The sequence below is a fragment of the Ambystoma mexicanum genome, chromosome 12 (assembly GCF_040938575.1).
Source record: "Ambystoma mexicanum isolate Mex_15411 chromosome 12, UKY_AmexF1_1, whole genome shotgun sequence".
Taxonomy (NCBI): Eukaryota; Metazoa; Chordata; class Amphibia; order Caudata; family Ambystomatidae; genus Ambystoma; species Ambystoma mexicanum.
In genome coordinates, this window is record NC_090936.1 from 1,037,981,597 (window position 1) to 1,037,987,596 (window position 6,000).

Here is a 6,000-nt window from a genome sequence, read left to right on the forward strand (position 1 = left end):
GCAGACAGTCTTGTGCTTCTCTAGCACGAGATGGTATTTCCAATGGTCGTTCTCAGGTCCGTCGATGGCTATTCTCATCTCCTTAGTAAGTCTTTTGCCATCAGGGTCTGAGGTGATCAGATAACCGATAAAACAAAAGTTCCTTAATAAATTAAAGTTTGCTTCAAAACTCCATATGGGTGATGGTGTCACCCTTGGGTCCCCCTCTTCTGGGCTGACCCTTTCTCAATATTCATTTCTTTACTTCTCTTATTCTTTTCTCCTTAAACTTTGGGTGATATCTTAACTCCTCGGAGCTCCCTCGCTTGAGATTGGATCTCTCTCGACTGCCTGCCCTTTGGTGACGACTTCACCCCTGGATCTCCCTTGATCGGGCTCGGACCTCTCTCGACTGCCATTGCTGAGTTTTAGATTCACCCCGGATCTCCCTTCTTAATCTCTTAATGTCTTTGTCAAACAGTTCAATACTTTGGCATCCCTCCTCCGGGTTCACTATTGCCTTTTTACAACTTTCCACTTTGGGGTGATAACTTTTCACCCTTGGATCCCCCTCTGCCGTCTCCGACCCTTCTCGATTCTTAGCCTTCCTTCATAGGGTTTAATTTGCCTCTCGAGCAAGGTAATAATGGCTCACCTCTGCCTTCCCCCCTTCTGGGCTGACACCTCTTTACTTTTAATGTTCTCTTTCTTTACTTTTACACAGTTACTTTTACACAGTTCCTAGGCTTCGGGATTCACTTCCCTTGCCTTCTCGCCAATTCACGAATCAAAGTCCTTCAAATGATATGATAATTATATGATATGGCATTTATAACACGCCTATACACAAGTGTTTCAAGGCGCGATATATGGGGCTTTTGCTTGACCCTCACATACAACCACTTTGCATTCCTTTGGCGGCCTTTCTATGGCCTTCTGGTTTCTGTAGTTTCTTAATATGGGGCTCGATCAGAGTCTGTTGAGCTGGTTCCCACATGGTTCCGCTTTCCCTCTGCAACTGTTCTCCCCCTCTTACTTTTCACAGTTCATTCAAAGTTCATTACATCTGCTTCCAAAGTTGCCCGGCTTCTTTTGGTTCTCCCCTCGACTCACTAATTGTGCTTTACTGCTGGGCTTTTAGTTTATTTGAAGTCAAGGCCGGTACCACGAGCGCGGGAGCTTTACCATTGACATCTGCAGCTTAATACTGGGGCTATTGTCCGCGGTCCTAGATTGTCCTCGTTGAAGGTTACGTGGGTCTGGGACCAAAAGGGCAAGATCTCCTCTCTCCTTGCCACATTCTCGCTTCCCGCCGCCTTTTCCCTTCTCCTGAACTGTCGCTTTCTATTAGCCGTCTCCTCATGTTGCCTGTCGTATCCTTCTTGTTTCGCCTGTGCTAGTCATCTCCACCGTTTATCCCTGTGGGGAAGGGAAAGGGCCATCAGGTGTGTGTGATTAGAGTCAATAGACTGACTTTGTCTGACCCTGGTGTCGGGACATGTCCAGTAAACGGTGCATTACGAGTTTGTCTATCATAATGTGAGGAAGTATTCAGGACAGAAAAGGGGGTGGTAGAGTTCCAGAGTGTCCTAAGGGATAGGATGGGAAAAGGGTATGGTTAGATTGTCCTACAGAATATCATGGGGAAGGTTTGTGAAATGGATGAAAATGAACAGATGTAGAACAGCACATAGGGAATTATGATAATGGTAGTACTCTGTTCCACTGAATTGCGATCTTGGAAAATGATAATCAGAAGGACGGGATGGTAGGGTTTGCGGGGTAAACGAGAATGGCCGGGATCAGAAAATGAACAAAGGGGATTGTGGGAATCGTAGTGTTTTGTTAAGCTAAGCTGAAGATTTGGAAAAGAATAATCGGAAGGATGTGGAGAAGAATGATGGACAGTGGTCAGATAGAAAGTAGAGGGTTTCTGGGAGAGTTGGTTTTTCAATTTAGTAGGGTTCGAGTTCTTATGCGAGACACCAGATGGGGAGTTTTTGGTGGCTGTTAATATGGGAAATAGAAAAGGGGACAGGGGGCTAGATGTAACATAGCCCACAAAGGTCATGGGGATCTCATCCTCCTCATCCTCTTCGCCTGTGACATACTGCATTTCACCTTGGGTATCCCCACTAGCATAACCCTGGATTCCCCTATCCAGATGATCCTCCCCCACTGGTCCACACCCAGGAACTGGATCCAACAGCGATGGCTGTTTCCTGGCCACCTGAATAAGGGACTCCTGAGGTCTTAATGGGAGAACACCCTTAGGTTTCTTACAATACACCCCTTCTGAGGTGTTGACTTTGTAGTCTTTGCAAGGCTCGTAATGCAGGGGTCCTGGGAAAATCGCCTGTATAGATGAGGCCAAACGCACCAGCAGGGCAATCTCCCGCAACAACATCTGGTCTCTCACCAGGGTGTTTCTGATCTGTCTCCTAGTGTTGTTCACTTTGGTTATTGGTAAACTCAGGGATCCTTGGATCGTGTTCACTGCAAATGCCAGGAATTCCATCAACTGGTCTGGTTGTATGCTGGATTTCTCCCAATTTATTAGGAACCCACGTTGTTGAAGTAGATCTATTGTGGTGTTCACTTGAATTTCGAGTAGCTTCCTGCTCCGGCACATTATGCATATGTCATCCAAGTATCTTATCAATCGAATGTCCTGTTCCCTCAGATGTGTTACCACAGGTTTCATCAGCTTGCAAAGCACCACAGTGCCGACGCCAAGCCGAAAGGTAGGCAGGAGAATTCCCAGGTCTTGTCCCCCCAGACGAACCTCAGGAATCACAAATGTTCTGCTGCTATGGGTGCCGTCAAGTATGCATCTTTAAGATCTATTCTGGCCAGCCAACCTCCCTGTTGCCGAATGTCTCTCAGGAGGTATTACAAATATGCAGGCTGCGCAACGTGTTAGCCAAGGCATGAAAGCTGGCACTAAACTGGTCTTGATGCAACTGCAAGAAGAGCTTGAGAATCCCCCCAGTCACCCTGCTCCTCCGATCGATATTGGATCTGGAAGGTACGGGGCCATTAGGGAAACCCTCTGGGGAAGAAAGCCCTATTGGTCTGAAGTCTTTCAGTAAGTCTGGTACTTCCTTCTATGGACTTGGGGTACTGCTACGCGATTCACTGAGCTAGCCGATGCAGATAATATTGGCACAGCCATGCTGTAAGGTAAGGAATACAGGTAAGGGGTGTGATAATCACAGAAGGAACAAACATGATAAATGAGGAAACAATAACCACAGGGCATCTTCAGCTGATCAGTGGAGAAGGGAAGATTGCAGAAGCACAAGAGAGCGATTCCCATGCTGGAAGGAGGAAGCATGTTTGTAAGAGAATAATGGTTGCAGTGTTTAATGTGTGCGATCATAGAAAAGGAATGGAAACCGAAATGGACGGAATCACTAGAGCGCGTAGCTGTGTCTGTTTGGGCGTGGCAGGGCTTCAGTGTTTGTGGAGAATATGCCGTGCTACAAGGCAGAACGAGAGTAAGTGCGTGTATGACCGGGAATGAGCAAAGCACGGGGAAGGGTTTCGTTACATACCGGCTCGGAACGGATACGAAAAGAGAAAAACCTCAGGGAAAGGGGTTTGATGAGATGATGGACGGGGAATGAAGTGAACAGGTAAGAGAGAGCTTCGATCATTACAGATACAGAGAAAGCAAAGTTACAAACTCATGGAGCATTCCACTGAGAGAGCAGCGATGCGCTGGAGTCCTGTCCGTTGCCATAGATCTCTTGTTCCATCGGCAGAACTGGGCGGAGACCATTTGGGGAGAGTAGAGTGTCTGAATGCTGGAATGCTGCATGGGACTCTGAGCACCATCTTGGGGGAAGTTTGGAAAACAAGCCTAATATGCCTCCATTTGTTCCAAATGGACCCGCGCCACCACAGAGACATGACAGAAGGTGTATCCACTCCATCTTGAAATGTCTGTAGGTCACAGAGCTGTTTAACCCCCTCAAATTGATAAAAGGTCTCAGCTTGTGTTTCCCTTTTACCAGAAACACATCGCTTATGAAACCTCCCGCGGGCTCCGTTGCTTCTACTATGGCTGCTTTGCACTCTAAGCCTCTTAGTTCTGTCTCAGGCAACTGCTGATCTTCCGCGCTCAGCACTAGTCGCTGCGGAAGAGTTGTTTGCCTCTGTAGAGTATAAAAGTCTCTGTAAAAACCTTGGACAGTGTCCAAAATCCATGCATCGCTGGACAAGTTCTTCCAGGATTTCAAATCTTTTGCTATTCTCCCACCAATGGAGAGGACACTCTATGCTTAGTGCATGTGCTTGCTCGCTCGCTCTCACCTGAGTTACTCTGTTGACGGTCTGTGCGGCAGCCTCTGCCCCTTCGTCTGATCCGTCAGGGGAAAAATGGGTTTGGTTTTCCTTCCTCCTGCTCCCTCCATTGTCCTCTGTCGGTGTAGGACCTGGCATATGGGAATCGGCTGGCCAGCCCTACCAAAATCCTGTTGGCCAAATACCCTTTTCAGGGAGGCCTGTGCCTTGTCCAGGGCAGCATAAGAATTGGCAAATGTAGTCAGCATCGCTCTAGTTCTTTTTCCCCACAGCGGCGCACAGGCGTAAATATCGTTCCTGAGTGTCGCTCGGAGCGTTGCAACCCTCTCTGCTAGTTTGGGTAATTTACTCTCCCTTCTTTTTTGCTCTTTTGCCCTCCTGTGCTCCATCTCCAGTTCCCTCCTCCTTGCTCCTCCGCTCTTGCCTTCTGCCTTACCTTCTGCCTTACCTTACCTTCTGTCTTGCCTCTCTGGCCCTTGACTACCTCTCTTGCTCTATCCTTTTGGCAATTACATCTTCATGCAGCCTTCTGTCCTGTTCTTCACGACATTACCTTGTTTGCTGGAAGCACTTTTCAAACACCAGATCTTCAAAGGGAACCCCCTTCCAAGGAGGTTTTTCTGCCTTTGTGGCTTTCCCCTTCACTTGTTCTGTCTCCTTAACAGTACCTCGGTCCTGACTGTTGTATATACTGATCGGGGAAGGTGGTTGCTGAAAGGAACAGACCCTTTCTCTTCAAGGAACGCAAGACAACTGGAAAAAAGAAGAAAGGGAAGAAGCCAGGGAAAGAAGAAACTTTGCTAAATCCTGCTGAACTTTCAGGTGAGAGTCAGGAAGAATTTGAGGAATTCCCTGTTACTGAGAGATTCCCCGAAGAGTTTCCCTTTCGCTGCCGCTGGTGCCTCAGAGTTAGCAAGTTAGCTCAGTTTTTGGTCTATCTTAACTAAGCGTGAACTCCTCCTCTCAGTTGTGACTGCCTTGTTAGCATTCCCTAGCATGCAGATGGCTCTTTGAGCCCATCCGGTTACTACCATTGGATCCACTAATTCATTCTTCTCCCTAGCCTCCTCTGCCATCTGAAGGATCTTTGTGAGCAGACCCACAATGTCCAACATCTTGTACTGCCAGGATCGCCAGGATCTGTCCAGGCCTTTCCATACGTCCTTCACATACTTGCTCATAATGGTGACCATTTTGTCATATATCTCAGAGTTTGTCTGCGATCCCCTCCAGGTGGTGCGGTCTAGAGCATTCCGCCTGTAATTTATTTCTTACTTCCTTTGCCATTGGCGCCCTAAGGCGTTTTTTGAGGTAAGCCGCTACTTTCTTAGGCGATTCCCATTCAGACGAACATGGGTATATGAGGGCCTCTGGGTCAAACTCATCTCCCTCTATATTGCCTTCCTCAGCTACCTTTCTTTTCTTTGGCACTTTCCCACGTTCATCGCTTGAGGATGTTCTCGATACAACCTCATCCTCCATGTACTCATCCTCCAGTCATCCTCACCCTGCTCTACCTGCTACCTGCTAGATCTTACCCTGTATCTCACTGCTTTCCTCTTGCCACATTTCTTCCTATGTGGAGTGCCTGGGGGGGAGGGAGTTGGGATCCAGGCACCCTGCAGGCTGTTTTTTTCCCCCTTTATCTCTCCCCTGCTCTCTTATTCCCCTGAGCTCCTCCATGCCCTTGGAAAACTTTAACCAGTCCTCCAT